This window comes from Arachis ipaensis, chromosome B06 (assembly GCF_000816755.2).
Source record: "Arachis ipaensis cultivar K30076 chromosome B06, Araip1.1, whole genome shotgun sequence".
NCBI lineage: Eukaryota > Viridiplantae > Streptophyta > Magnoliopsida > Fabales > Fabaceae > Arachis > Arachis ipaensis.
In genome coordinates, this window is record NC_029790.2 from 115,640,058 (window position 1) to 115,654,577 (window position 14,520).

At 32.0% G+C, this 14,520-nt stretch overlaps 1 long non-coding RNA gene across 1 annotated transcript; it reads left to right on the top strand.

Moving 5' to 3' along the window:
• Nucleotides 11,676-12,181, top strand: LOC110264134. Its single transcript, XR_002349866.1, has 3 exons — nucleotides 11,676-11,711; nucleotides 11,823-11,980; nucleotides 12,109-12,181. It is a non-coding gene; the product is annotated as an uncharacterized LOC110264134 (long non-coding RNA).

Genomic DNA, 14,520 nt, shown 5'->3' on the forward strand with positions numbered 1-14,520 from the left:
CTTAAATAAATTGGAATTTTATGATTAAAAATTACTATTTTCTTTTGTAATTTTTTTAAATAGATAAAAATATATTTAAAAATTAAAAACTCTCGAAATTGAGAGAATGCGTGAGGGTGTTTGTTGAATATAAGTGTACTGTAACTATATAAGTATCTACTTAATATATTAAAATTGAGTTTTTCCTTCAACTAATTAAAGTGGGGTGTTAATTTCTCATGAACTCTTTTTCCCTCTCAAATAAATTTAGGAAAAGTATAAGTAGCCAAGATAAACCAGCCAATTTTTTAAACAATTTTATTTAATAATTAATTTTAATTTTTTTAAAATTCAAAATTTAAATAATTAAGAGTTGATTAAGTAAACCCTAATAAGAAATTATAAAAATCCTTCCTCTTTTCTCCTACTCCCATAGTCGCGCATAGAAACCTTTCCCATTTTCTTCCATTCTCATAGTCACGTCGTCCACACCCCTCTATAGTTGATGCAGCTGCCGTGACATCTAACACCGCGTCATTAGGCGACATCCCACAGCCACCTCTTCACCGCCACAAAGGGAATCAGAAGCAGCTCCATTGTCCTCTCTCATTTACTTCATCGTCGCACCACCGCTTCGTCGTCCAAGGATCATTGTCCCTCCTCAGGAAGGAATGTGATCACCATTCCTTCTCATCACGTCAGTCTTCTTCCTCGTCCAAAATGCCCGTTCGTCGCTGCTCCAGTAAGCCACTAGTCTCGCCGCCATGACCACCACGTCGTTGTCTCCTTGGTGCGCCACTTTTCGTGCCGATAGCTAGTTTATTCACCACGCAATCGTACCGTCAGTCCGCCGCAAGAAACATCGCGCCGCTGCCGTTCTCGCTGGTTGAAGGTTTCTGTCTGCTATTTACTGCTATTTCTTATATTCTTGCAAGTTATTTTTCTTGTCTTTTATAAGCAAGTTCCTTTGATTTTATAACTATTGCTAGTGCTTAGTTGGTTTCTATATTTTTATTTGTTGTTTTTGGTATGAATTGTTCCAGAAATTCAAAAAAGAAGACCAGCAACTTTCAGGAAGGAACATAAGCATATATGCGAAGATCTAATTCTTTGCAAAGAGTAAGTTCATGTCTGTCACTATGGCCATTAACTCTCATTCTCCTAATATACTTAGATACACTCTTAAATAATAGACCAATCAACTTGCTATGCATAACACATATAGATAATATACTTATGTTCATCGCCATGGGCTAGGTAAAAATTGAATAATTGATAGAATATTAATTAGACTAGGGTGAAATCTACTGTTGTAAACTACAGATGAATGTGAAAAATTGAATAACTGATATTTATTTTTATATTTTTTGGATATTCTTTTTTGGTACATTTTGGATGTTTTTTGGGATGGTATTATGTGTTTCTATTTAAACAATCTGTGATTTAGTTGTTTTCCTTGCTGAATGAATTGGAAAAATGGACTTATAAGAGCAAAGGGCAACCCACAATTCATGAGGGATACATGATTACTATGTTTGTTAGCAAGCAATTGGATAATTGGCCAAAGATAAACTTCAGGAAAAGAAGATGGATGATTGTAGCAGAAGTAAAAGAAATCTGTCCTTGGATGAAGGAGGCTTTAGATATATTGGTTTAAAGACAAATTCAATTGTAGATTGTAAAAATTATACGCATCACTTGCTTTTGGAACCTGCAAAGGTGTGGAAGACCAAGAAATTAGAAAAGGGATATGAGATTTTGGAACTAAATAAGTCAAAATTGATTATCAACTTGGGAAATTATAATTCATGATGGTTGTAACTTGCAATTTATTCCTGGTAGTTTGTTTTCTTTCTTTATATATCTGTGTTGGTACAGTCAAAATGAAAGATTGAAATTGAATATAGAATGTAGAATTAGTTGAGAGATATAGTAAGAATGAGTGTACAAAATGCAATTCATTCTTTTATTCATTTGATTATTTTTGTAAGAATGACAAACAAATATTTAGAAGTGTAACAAAATACTTCTGTCAAGTCTCTTTGGCAAAATAAGATTGTGTTTCTTATCATTTGTTACATGTTTAAACATTGAATTATATACAAAACAGCAACAAAAGCTTTATTCCTATTACTAATGATTAGATTATAAGCATGTCTTAAGATTCAGAGAAGAGTGTATGCTAGTTTAACAATGTTCTTCATTGCTCTTAGATTTTTAGCAAAATCTTGTAACAAAATTGAGTTTTAAAGTCACATATTACACTAATGATTAGGAAGAGGTCACAATTAGATAGTTTCTTGAGCAGAAGCAATTTCATTCTTTTCTTTTCATTTCATGTTGAAGAAGTAACAAGAAGCAACTACTAATTATTGTGAACAATTTTGATTTCATCACCAAAATAGAAGAATCAATGATGCCAAAAGTTGTGTGATTATTGTTAGTTAAATTGCAATTGGTTTAGACAAATCATCATTGTTAATCATTCTATTAGGAAAAATCATCATTGACTAACACGCGTGTGATGTTCTATGTTTTGGTTTAGTTTTTTACTTATGTGGGATAAGCTTTTTTGATTTGTCATTCACATGGTTTCTGTTAAAGTAACATCTCTTTAGTATGAAAAAGGAACATCTTGATGCCTGACAGAAGTAACATCCACTTAGATCTTTGCAAAAACAATCATGTACCTACACGGAGAAACATGCCGAGTAAGACTTAAAAAAAAGGGGTCATCCAATCCCTAAAGAAATACAATCATCCACAACTGCAACACAAGAAAAATTGAAAAATGTATAAAGTAACATCTATTTAGTAAGAAAAAGGAACATGCTGATGCTTAACAGAAGTAACATCCATTTAGATCTTTGTAAAAAGAATCAAGTACCTACACGGAGAAACATGCCGAGTAAGATTTTAAAAAAAAATTCATACAATTCTTAAAGAAATATAGACATCCACAACTGCAACACAGGAAAACTCAAAAAATGTATAAAGTAATATCCAGTTAGTATGCAAAAGGAACATCTTGATGCTTAACAAAAATAACATCCACTTAGATCTCTGCAAAAACAATTAGGTACTTACTCGAAAAAAACATGTCGAATAAGATTTAAAAAAAAGAAAAATGTATCAAAAGTTTTTCAAATGATGATGACATCCCATGTATACATTATCATGAATTTTCTAGGTATCCTTATTCTTCTGTGGTATGACCTTGAAAACTCCATGTCTTCTGCAATGTATGGCGAAGAAGGTAAAAAAGAAAGAGAAGGATAAGTTCCATAGCTGAATCCAAAATGCAAAACGAAAAAATCAAGTGATTTTATCGTAAAATTCAACAATCCCAAACTCAATAAAGAATTACCCGCATACATAGCAAAATGAACATGCTTTTGATGTGAACATAAACATCTAAAAATTGGAGAGAAAAAAAAGGTTCCCAATTCACCATCTTTCAATAACTAATTCAATTGTGATTGACATACAACATACAACCCAGTTGAACATGTACAAGTAAAGTCAACTAATTACAACTATTCCCAATAAATTTGAAAACCATCCGAGGGAGAAACCAGTGGGCTCGGGACTTTGTGTTTCCGCCATTTTTTCCGTCTCAGTAAAAAAAAAATCCAGCTAGTTTCAAAGAAAACCGATTTCAATTCCTTCAATCAAATCTCTAATCTTAGACAACAGTAACATCCAACAAATCAAAATTCATTGTATATGATTGTGTCATTATATGCATATGATCTAATACAAAATCCACTTACAACTAATTTACTCATACCAAAATCAATCAAGTAACACCCATGAATAGATACTAACCGATTAGTACTGTCAGGCGAGGCTTCAAGGCGCGTATAGTAAAATACGGTCGATGATCGTAAAATTCCTGCCAATCATTTTAATTTTCTTGCTCATGCTGATATATTGAGACAAACAAATGAACAATCTAACTTATTTGGTATGTAGTTAATATGTATTAATCTACATACAATTATTTTTTTTAATTTTAATTTTTGTTAAGAAATTATATAATAGCATCATTTTATCGATAACGTAAATTTTAGCAGTTTATTTATGCAAATATTTGAAATTGTATTGTGAATTTTTTTAAAGGTATATCCTTTTATTAATATATTGTTAGTTTTATCGTTTAATATTAAATAAATTGGTAAATCTTTTTTAACTTATAAGTAATTTATTATGTTATTTATTTATTTGTCCTTAATTTGATGCTTTTAATTTATTTTTTTAATTAGATGTTATTAGACTCTTGACCAGAAAAGGAAAGCTTATATTATGATCAAAAGCAGGGAGAAGTGGCCATTACATTGTGGTTGTTCTTCATGATTTGCAGTATGAGAAATTTTAATATTTGACAATGAGATTTTATTTTGTAACAATTATTTATTCATATGCAAAATCTTTTATCTTTTTTATTATATATTATTACTTATTTCTCTTAATTCTCCCTTTTATTTAGAAATGAGTAAAAAATAAGGTGCACAATGTGGGATCAATTTACAACCCAATTATTCAATTATTTACGTGATCACCAAGCAACCGAATACATACTTATTCTCCAATTTGCAAAATTTAACAAAGGTATTGGTAAACATATTGGTTTAACCATTTTCTACTCATATTTTTATTCATTAGTTATTGTATTTTTTATATTTACAGTAAATATTGAATATAAAAATAATAAAAAATAATATTAATTGTTATCTATTTTATCTATTTAGAGCCATAATTAAATTTAACTCAGAAGAACTTCTTTTCTTTCTTTTTGTGGACGGGACACAGTCCAAAAAATTTCATTTAACCCCAAGCCCAAACACAAACACAGCAAAAACTCTCTAACCCATCCATTTAACTACCTCACCTACTTCCATAAATCTACCTAGCAATTTTCCTCTTCCCCTTACCAAGATCACGAAACTCATCATAATTAGGGTCTAATTGCTACCTATTACAACCAACCCTACAAGCAACCCTAAATCCAAAAAAGTGAACAAACTTAGCACCCACTCAACGACATAATGAATAAATCCGTCGCGCCATCACATGCTCACCATCGCTACCCAATTTTGGAATCGATGTAACTGCATCTTACCGCTCGGGATCCACCATACGCCTTTTCACTATTCCGGAATCTTTATTCATTCGTTTTTTCTTTCTTCATCTTTCACTTTTGTCCTCTTCTTCATTACGTTTTTGCCTATGTTGATATGTTGTTAGTTTTAGCTCATTAGAAAATAATTTGTTAAACTCGTCTTGATTCTGAATAGTATAAAATTATTACTGTTTATGTTATGTAAGCAAAAATGGGAGTCTCAAATACAATATACAACTCTGTATTGATGATCAATGCTGATTTGGAAGAAATTAAAAAATTCAGACAAATGTTAGAATTTTTTTTTTGTTTATTAAAGTTACAATTACATTGTAAGTATAGCTCTGTATGGTTGTATCTTCAAAATTGTAACACTAATTTTATTTTGTTTGAATAAAGGATAATGGGTATTGAGACTGGGACACCAACACCGGTTGCATAGATTGAGAAAAGAGCTCCACATTCAGTGGAAGATGATTTTTTAAATAAAACTCCGTACAAAACGATCTTATAGAGGTTTTTATGTAACTTGATTACATTCTAAGATTTTCTTATGCCAGATTTTTGTAAGTGGTGTAATTATTTGGTGATACTATTTTAATTTATTAAAAAACCAAATTTCAAAAAACAATTTGTGTGACCATTGGAGTAGTGAAGAATTTTTCTCCGGAAAAGTCTTGGTAGTATAAAAGTTGCAATGTTTGTCCTTTGGCTGTGAAAAAAAGAAGGAGATGGTTACAGATGTCCCAGATGCAAAGCTGAATCACAGAATTTTAATCCAAGGTATGTATTATTTGTGAGTGGGAGCCTAATTCCAATAGTTATTAAATGAGATTCGTGATAATAATTTTTTTCTTTATTTATAGGTATTTACTAAATTTGAAGGTTGTTTATGAGGAATTCTATGCATCATTCATCGTGTATGAAACTGTTAGTAGTGAATATCTAAATATTTCTGTTGCAAAGCTGAGGACAAGACATATAATGAGGGTACTAAAAAAATAACATGTTTACGTACTAATTGTGAACATTATAGCTCATGTATTAATATTTTATTGTTGACACTTAGTATTCTTCAATTCAATTCAATGTAGGGTGGGAACAAGATTGAATTTCCTGAAGAGTTAAGTAAATTTAAGAATAGAACGTTCCTTTTCAAAGTTTCTGTCAAGTTGGAGAACATCAATTCTTTTCAACCGGTTTCTATCACAGTCGTGAAGTTGTATCACGATGAGGCCATAATCAATTCCTTCAAATATAAGTACAATATTGAGCAGGTATTTTAAAATTAGAGTAAGCACAATATATATGTAATTTTTTCATATACTCATTGTGTTTTTAAAATTTCTTTAGGCTACGTTCTTCCCTTCAAATTCTAATATGATAACACTTCCAGCTGATTATTCAGATATGAATAAGGTAAATATCTTTACAAAATAAATATTCGTCTATTTAATTTTTTAAAAAATATTTTTCCAATTCGTATCTGTTAAAAAAGGCATGTAACAAAATCAGCATTCTTAAACCATTTAGGTATTGACAAACTATTGAATTAATTGACGGGATATAATGTATATCTCTTATTAATATTGATATATTTACCTCTTATATATTTAAATGATATAAAAAATCTCCAACTTTACCCAACTTCAAATGCACTTTCCTTATAACAAATTGAGTGGACTCTCTCTTTATAAAAATTCCTCCTTAGTGCACTATTCTTCGTAATTGTTGATATATAGTATTCCAAAATAGTTAATAGACTGCAAGTTTAAGTGGTGTTGTTTTGTTTAAGAGTGTGTAGTATTAAACACGGAACAATGATTGTTTTATGTATGGTTTTAGGACAATTCTGAAGTTATTGTAATTGTTTCTCAAGGTTCTGTAAATTTTGAGGTTGAGCTACGACTTTTTCAAATTGAAATTTTTATAATATTTAAACTTCAATGATGAGATTGTTAATTAGATTCTTATCTCTCTGTATAACTTTTACTTATTTTTTTATAGGATGTTGATTCACAAGTAGGTGACAACCAACTTGACATTGAGTCTTCCAAGTCTATCACACCAATCAAGTCTAGAGAGAAAACGAGTTCTACTGGTCAAAATCATACAGTTAATGAAGCTGTGATGGAAGTGCTATGATTACATGGGAAAACATAACTTAGTTGCAAACCCAGCTCATTTTATTTTTGCAAATGAACCTACAGCTACTTCTGGGAGTGCTTTTGAGATTGCTGAAAGTGAAAGATGGGTTTTACAACCAACTCATGTGGCTGGAGAAGATTACAATTTTTCAGCAACAAAAACTAGAAAGGTTGCCAAAGAATAGCTTATTAAGTAGTTTTTATAATTACTTCTAGAACGATAATACAAGTGCTTTTTTTTATTTACTGTGTACCCAACAATCTTATCTACGTGATAAGTTTAGTCTAAATACTTTGATTTTGTTTAGTTACAAATTAGTTATATGATACACTGGATAAAAGTTGGAAACTTTTAAAATACAACATTGGTATTATCGACATATTACTTTATAGTTTATATCTTACCTTCATTTTATTAAAGAAAAATTAATTGATCTGCGACCTTGACCTAAAACAGGGGAAAGATTTCGAAGAATGATTTCGGGTTAGCAATATAATATCCCAATGAAGGCCATCAACCATATATGATCACCCTAAAAGCCATCAAAACAAAATAGACACAAGGACCTTGCTACAATTAAAGACCTTGAACATAAATCTATAAAACGAGCCTCCTCTTTTTTTTTGTTTGGACAAAGCCCATGATGGGCTACAAGGACACAACTCAAATGTAATCCATAACCCAACACAGCAACCCGGAGTCCCTTACCCATGCTACTTTCACTCACTCCATCTTCTGCCTGCTGCCCACAACTTGGTCTCGATGGCCTCTTCGTCGGCATCAACAGTTGCTGCTCCCCCGACTCGGCAGTGACCTTCTACCTCTAAAGCTCCCCATGACGGTGCTGTTGATGATCTACGCTGCTGCTCCCTGTGACCTCCACAGCGGTTTTGGCATCCCCTTCGTCGAAGAAACGAGCCAGTGTGACCTCCATAGCCGCCGCTAATTCTTGTAGCCTATGCAGCATGAGCACTGTTGTCTGCGGCCCCCGTCATAACCCGAAAGACGCCAGACATTCTCAAATCCTGCTACTAGTAGGGGTGGCAATGGATAGGGTAAGGTAGGGTTTGGAGCTAACCCTAACCCTACCCGCAGGTTGAGAATTTTATATAAACTCAATCATATCCTACCCGCGGGTTAAGAATATCCCAACCCTAACCGTTCTTAACCCGCGGGTACTCGATCCTACTCGCGAGTTAAAAAAAAGATGCAACATTGTTATATAACTTGATGATAATTTAAAATAGAACTAACTTTTATGTAAAAAAAAGTATAAAATTATCAATTAATGATTTTCTTTTAGTGGCTAAGGATCTTTTACATTTAGTAAGAGGTCTTTAGTTCAACTTGAAACATATTTTTATATAAGTATATAACACATATATAGAGTGCGGGTTGGTCAGGTAGGATTGAGGCTCAATCTGCACAAAAACCCTATCTGCACCCTACCATATCCGTTGCGGATCAGGTTGGCAACCCTACCCGATCGGGTGGGGTCGGGTTGGGTACCCGCGGGTAGGGTGCATGTTGCCACCCCTAGCAACCAGATGACATGGGTACGTTCCTATTCAAGTCAGCATGATGCTTAATCTCTAATGTCTCCTACCTCTGGGTGCCATGTTGGTTCCGATCTGGGTGTGCCCAGATTAGCTTCTGTATGCGGCCTATGTCCCTGGCAAATACAGGGATCCCTCCTTGGTAACAATTATTCTGTCTGCATCTGGAGGACACACAAACCACCTTGGATTAAAATTACTCGAGCTAACCAAATTCGTACCGCATGCGCCAACTGATTACCCTGTCTTGGTACACAGGTAAATCCATAATTAGCATTCCCCTGTTGAATTCCCAGATATCTTGAAGTATTGACAAAATTTTCCCAATTTGAGTTTCTTGACTTTATTACTTTTATAATTAATTGATTGTCTGACTCAATGAGGACCCTTTCTAATTGCAAATTACTTATTAATACCATTGCATTTCTTGCTGCTAGAGCTTTCGTTGCCAAACATGATGGTTTCTGACAATTGCTGCTGACGCTTAGCTTCTTTGATTCTTAGAAAAAGCTGCATTAGCATTTACCTTTACCAAGCCATACGGAGGAGGTCTCAAGGTAATGTTACGAGCTCTGCTTTTTTTGAAGGAGCCTCCTCTAATATCTTAATTTCTCCTATAATCATATTTTAATTCCATGAGTCCAAAAAGGCCATTACCGAAACTTTACTTGAATATGTCACCTTTGGTCTATAGATTCTGCAATTTACATTGGTTATCGGTGTACCTTTGACTTTTTTATGGATAAGCCTTGCTTTGAGGTTTAAATACCCTTCCTTTTTTCCTCTTTTTAAATGTTTCAGCTTAAAAGATTTAGTTTTCGACATAACAAACTGGGATTCCGACACTTATTAAGGTTTTTTAATTTTATATATAATAATATAATAAATGTGGTGTATCAATAATTTTAATTCACAAATATAGTTGCTCATGGTGTGATATTTTATTACAGTAACATATCTTTTTGTGTCTGTTTCCTATATAGCAATAATGTTATATATATATTTATATATCTCCTCTTTTAGCTTTTTTCTAGTAGTTCACTATTATATATTCCCATATATGTATATATGAATGAATTGCAAATCATTGTTTTCCTATCACATGATGTATCTATTATTATATTCCAAACTTGGCTTTCCTACAAGTTTCCTTGATCTAAGATTGCAAATGTAATTTTTCAATAAAAGGTATTGCAAGCAAAAAAGAATAAAAAAAAAAGCATGGGAACGTTCCAAACGTAATTATCCTACTCTAAATATAGATGATTAATTGTAGAGTATTAATTTCTTATTTTTACGTCATAAAATACTTTTCACATTTCCGTTAACCTATTTTTCTTCAGTTTTCAAACACTCCTAATGTACTCTGCATATATAACAATTTTGAATTTCATGTACCTCAAGTTTAGTGTGTTATTTTAACCTCTTATCAATGGACAATGAAAATTCAAGGATAAATTCAAGACTTGCAAGGATTAGGCATAGAATAATTCTGGACAGCTAAAGAAGAAGAAAAAGAACAAGTCTTTGTTTACAAGCGGCACCTCAAGGTAATCACCATTCATAATTATCTCATCCCAGTTCTTTCATGGCATGCTTTCTTTCTATTTCGTAATACTCCATTCTTTTCAAACATTAATTGTTTCAAGACACCTACAATGGAGCAAAGAGAAGAAATGTTGCCAATGAGAGTTTTGCGGCCAGTAGCAGCTCATATAATCAAACTCTCTTGATTAACAACTCAATATGCACACAAAATGAGAGCAACAAAAATTCATTGCATGCAATGAGGCCAGGTTCAGCTAGCATAAGGACTCCATTAACAAATATTACAAGTAAGTTAATTTTAATTTTCGTTATTTGGAGTGTGTTTCTTTATTAACGTGTTTACCAATCATAATATTAGAAAACTTTTCAGATGTGATTTGTATTACGATCTGTATTATTTTCTGACTATGTTTCATTATAATAAAATTAAAAAATACGTATTCTATGTTCCTAATTCTTTATTAGTAATTGGTTTAATTACTCTGCTGGTCCCTATAGTTTTGCAAAATTTTCAATTAGGTCCCTATATTTTTTTTCTTTTAATTGAGTCCTTGCACCAAAATTTTTTTTAAAATTAGATCCCTACACTTTTTTTTCCTTTTATTTAGGTCCCTGTACTAATTCTTTTTTTTTTAGTTGGGTCCCTATAAAATTAAGCCAATTACTACTAAGAGGGACTTAATTGAAAAAAAATTTGGTGCAGGGACCCAATTAAAAAGAAAAAAAGTATAGGGACCTAATTAAAAATTTCACGAAACTATAGGGATCAACAGAGTAATTAAACCTTAGTAATTCTCTACCTAATTTATTTTACTTATAATATAATAGAGGAAAACTAAATTATCACAAAATTATTGTTGTTATTATTATTTTTTTTTTTTGCTATAAAACGATGAAAACATGAATATGTATCAATATTAAGAACCTAGGAAACCTTGAACTATAGACAACATTTTATTAACAAGACAATTAGAACAACTCCTATTACATGTATTTTACTTTTTTCACCCCAAAGAGACATCAGGTATTCCCTTCATCCTCCCAAAAGTTTCAGGATTGCGTGCGACTTCAGCTTCTTCTTTTTAGAAAGAAATTATACCGAATGCATTTACTATAATATTCTTTTTCTTTTTTGTTACTTACTTTCAGATTTAGTGAATGAAAAATATCCCACTCCTTTGCTCTCAATTGGAAACTCTAGACGTGGACGAGAAAACATAATTCAAACACTAATTACAGTAACAATTAATTCAGAAAAGAATATCGATAGTATAAAAAATTGTGATGTGTAGTAGTTGTTAATGTTCTTCGATTCTTTAGTTAACTATTGTGCCAGTTTTTGAAAATTTATCAAACAGGTACATGTGAAAATTACATTCGCTCTCTCTTTACACACACATACACACAACCTTATCTATTTCAACATTTGTTTGCTGTTTTCTTATTGGAAAAAATGCTAATGGCATTAGGATAGCCATTGGAAAGACAGTGATCCAAAATTCACAAGTTATAAAGTCTGTCGCGAAGAGTGAAAATGAATTGTTTAGAGACTCTCGATATTGAATTGGTGAATCATCAATTCAAGCAACCAGAATTTCTAACATTGATCCTCTTAGAGATTATGAAGGTCCACATCTATGTTTTTGTTTTATTCTTGATAAAGTTGGAATTAATTTCTAATTCTATTTTTTTCTGCAAAAAATGTAAGAATTTGAATTTTTGTTAATCCATTGATATACGTTTATCTCAATATAGTGATCGAAGTCGTTGATGATATCGATTATGAACCAGAAGATATTGAAATACCACATGAGTATAATGGTCTAAATCCAATAGATGGATAAGGTATTGATGTATTCTTTTCTTTTTTTATTTTTAAATATAACTTCACCACTATATGTATATACAAAGCTAAATCTCATGAATTCTGGACAATAATTAACTATTGTAATTATCATTTAGATACATTAGACCTTGGAGATCCCATATACCAATGTCCGTACTATCAAGCCTTGATGTGGCTAGATGAATGCTTGGGAAAGTCAAGAGGCAGCTTCAATCCTATAATTTCCTTATGTTGTATGGAAGGAAAGGTTGAATTGCCTTTTTTGAAGCATCCACCTCAAACGCTGCAAGAGTTACATAGTGGAACAGAGAAAAAAAGCAAATACTTTCTTAAAAACATAAGGGCTTTCAATGGAATGTTTGCATTCCCTTCTATGGCAGGAAAAGTTGACCATTCAATTAACAAAGGTGGTGCACCTCCTATTTTTTGCATTGGAGGCCAAAATTGTCACCGTATTGGCAGTTTACTACCACTAGAAAGTAAGAAGCCAAAATTTGCCCAGCTATACATTTATGATACTGAGAATGAGATTACAAACCGCATGGAATCATTTAGGTAAATTGTTTGACTCATGCATGTAATTCATCTATTGCCTAACTTTATTTAAAATGCTAATTATATTAATATATTATTAGGAGTTAAATTCTCATGTGATCTTCTCGATGCTTAACAAATGAATCGAAGTTCTTATATATTGTTTATTTATTAACAGGTCAAACATCAGTTCAGAATTGATGGAAACTGAAATTATTTCATCCTTAAAAGTCACGATGGATGAAAATAATGTCCTAGCAAAGGCATTTTGTTTAGCTCGGGATAGACACCGATGGCTCCGCTGATGTTAAGCTGCGGTTAATAACCAGAAGAAATACTGATGCAAGGACATATAATTTGCCAATAACATCTGAGGTTGCTGCATTGATAGTTGGAGATATTGACGAGAATTGGGTTAATAGAGATATAATAATTGAGACAATGTCAAGAATGTTGTAGATGATAGAAGTAGTACATCCGATGTACCTTGCTCTTCAATATCCTTTGTGGTTTCCATACGGTGAGGATGGATACAGATTACATATAGCTACTTCTTGTCGACCAAATGTCAGAAAAACTGAGAAAAGACCAACAATAAGCATGAGAGACTTTTTTGCATACAATCTTCAAAAAAGGACTAACGAGTCTCAAATCCTTTTGCGGTAAAAAAAGATTACTGCAACAATTCATAGTAGCCGCCTACACTATGGTTGAGTCTACTTGCGATTGAAACAACCAAACTTGAGGCTAGGCAAGTTCAAGCATTTGCATGAGTGTATGGTTCGTGGTGAAACTAATGCCATTAACACCGGTTAAAGAATTATTCTCCCAAAGAGCTTTACCGGTAGTCCAAGGTACATGTTCAATAATTGCAAAGATACTTTTGCAACATGTAAATATGCTGGATGTCCAAGTTACTTTATCATTATGACATGTAATCCAGAATGAAATGAGATAAAAAGAGAGGTAACACCCCAAGGACTCCATGCAGAAGATAGGCCAGACATCTTATGTAGAATATTCAAGTTGAAAGTTGATAAATTAATTAGGGCATTGAAGAAACGAACATTCTTTGGAAGAATTTTTGAATGTAAGTATAACTAATCTTTTTACGAGTTTTTATTTACTTTGTCTAAATTATCTATCATACACTCATTATATAGTACACTATCAGTATTAAGAAATGATTATGTATAGAACACTTATATAGTATGCTCATTGGATAGTACACTATCTTGAGTGTATTACAGTATACTTATATTGTTTGTATTATCTCGAACTCATTGTATAGTACACTTATATAGTTTTATATGATTTTGTTTTAGCATAATTTTTTCAATTTACTTTATCGTGCTTATTTGCACTACACGCTTAGTTTTATATAGTTTAGTTGTACACGTAACAATTATTTTTTTATAGAATCAACTATTTTTTAAATCACACTATCTAACTTATTTGTAATATACTTAGTTTTATATGCTTTAGATTTTCGCATAAATCTTTATTTACTTTGTCCAAATTATTAGTAATATCATATCTTTAAATTTGTAGATTGTCTAACCATAGAGTTTCAGAAGAGATGTTTACCTTACACCCATCTTCTTTTATTCATGCATCCAGAATCAAAGCCACGAACTGTTGATGACATAGACAAGGTTATTAAAACAGAGATTCTAGATAAGAGGGAAAATCCAAAATTGTGTGCTGCTATTGAGAAATATATGGTTCATGGTCCATGTGGTCATTTAAATAGTAAGAGCCAATGCATGATCAATGGTAAATGCTCA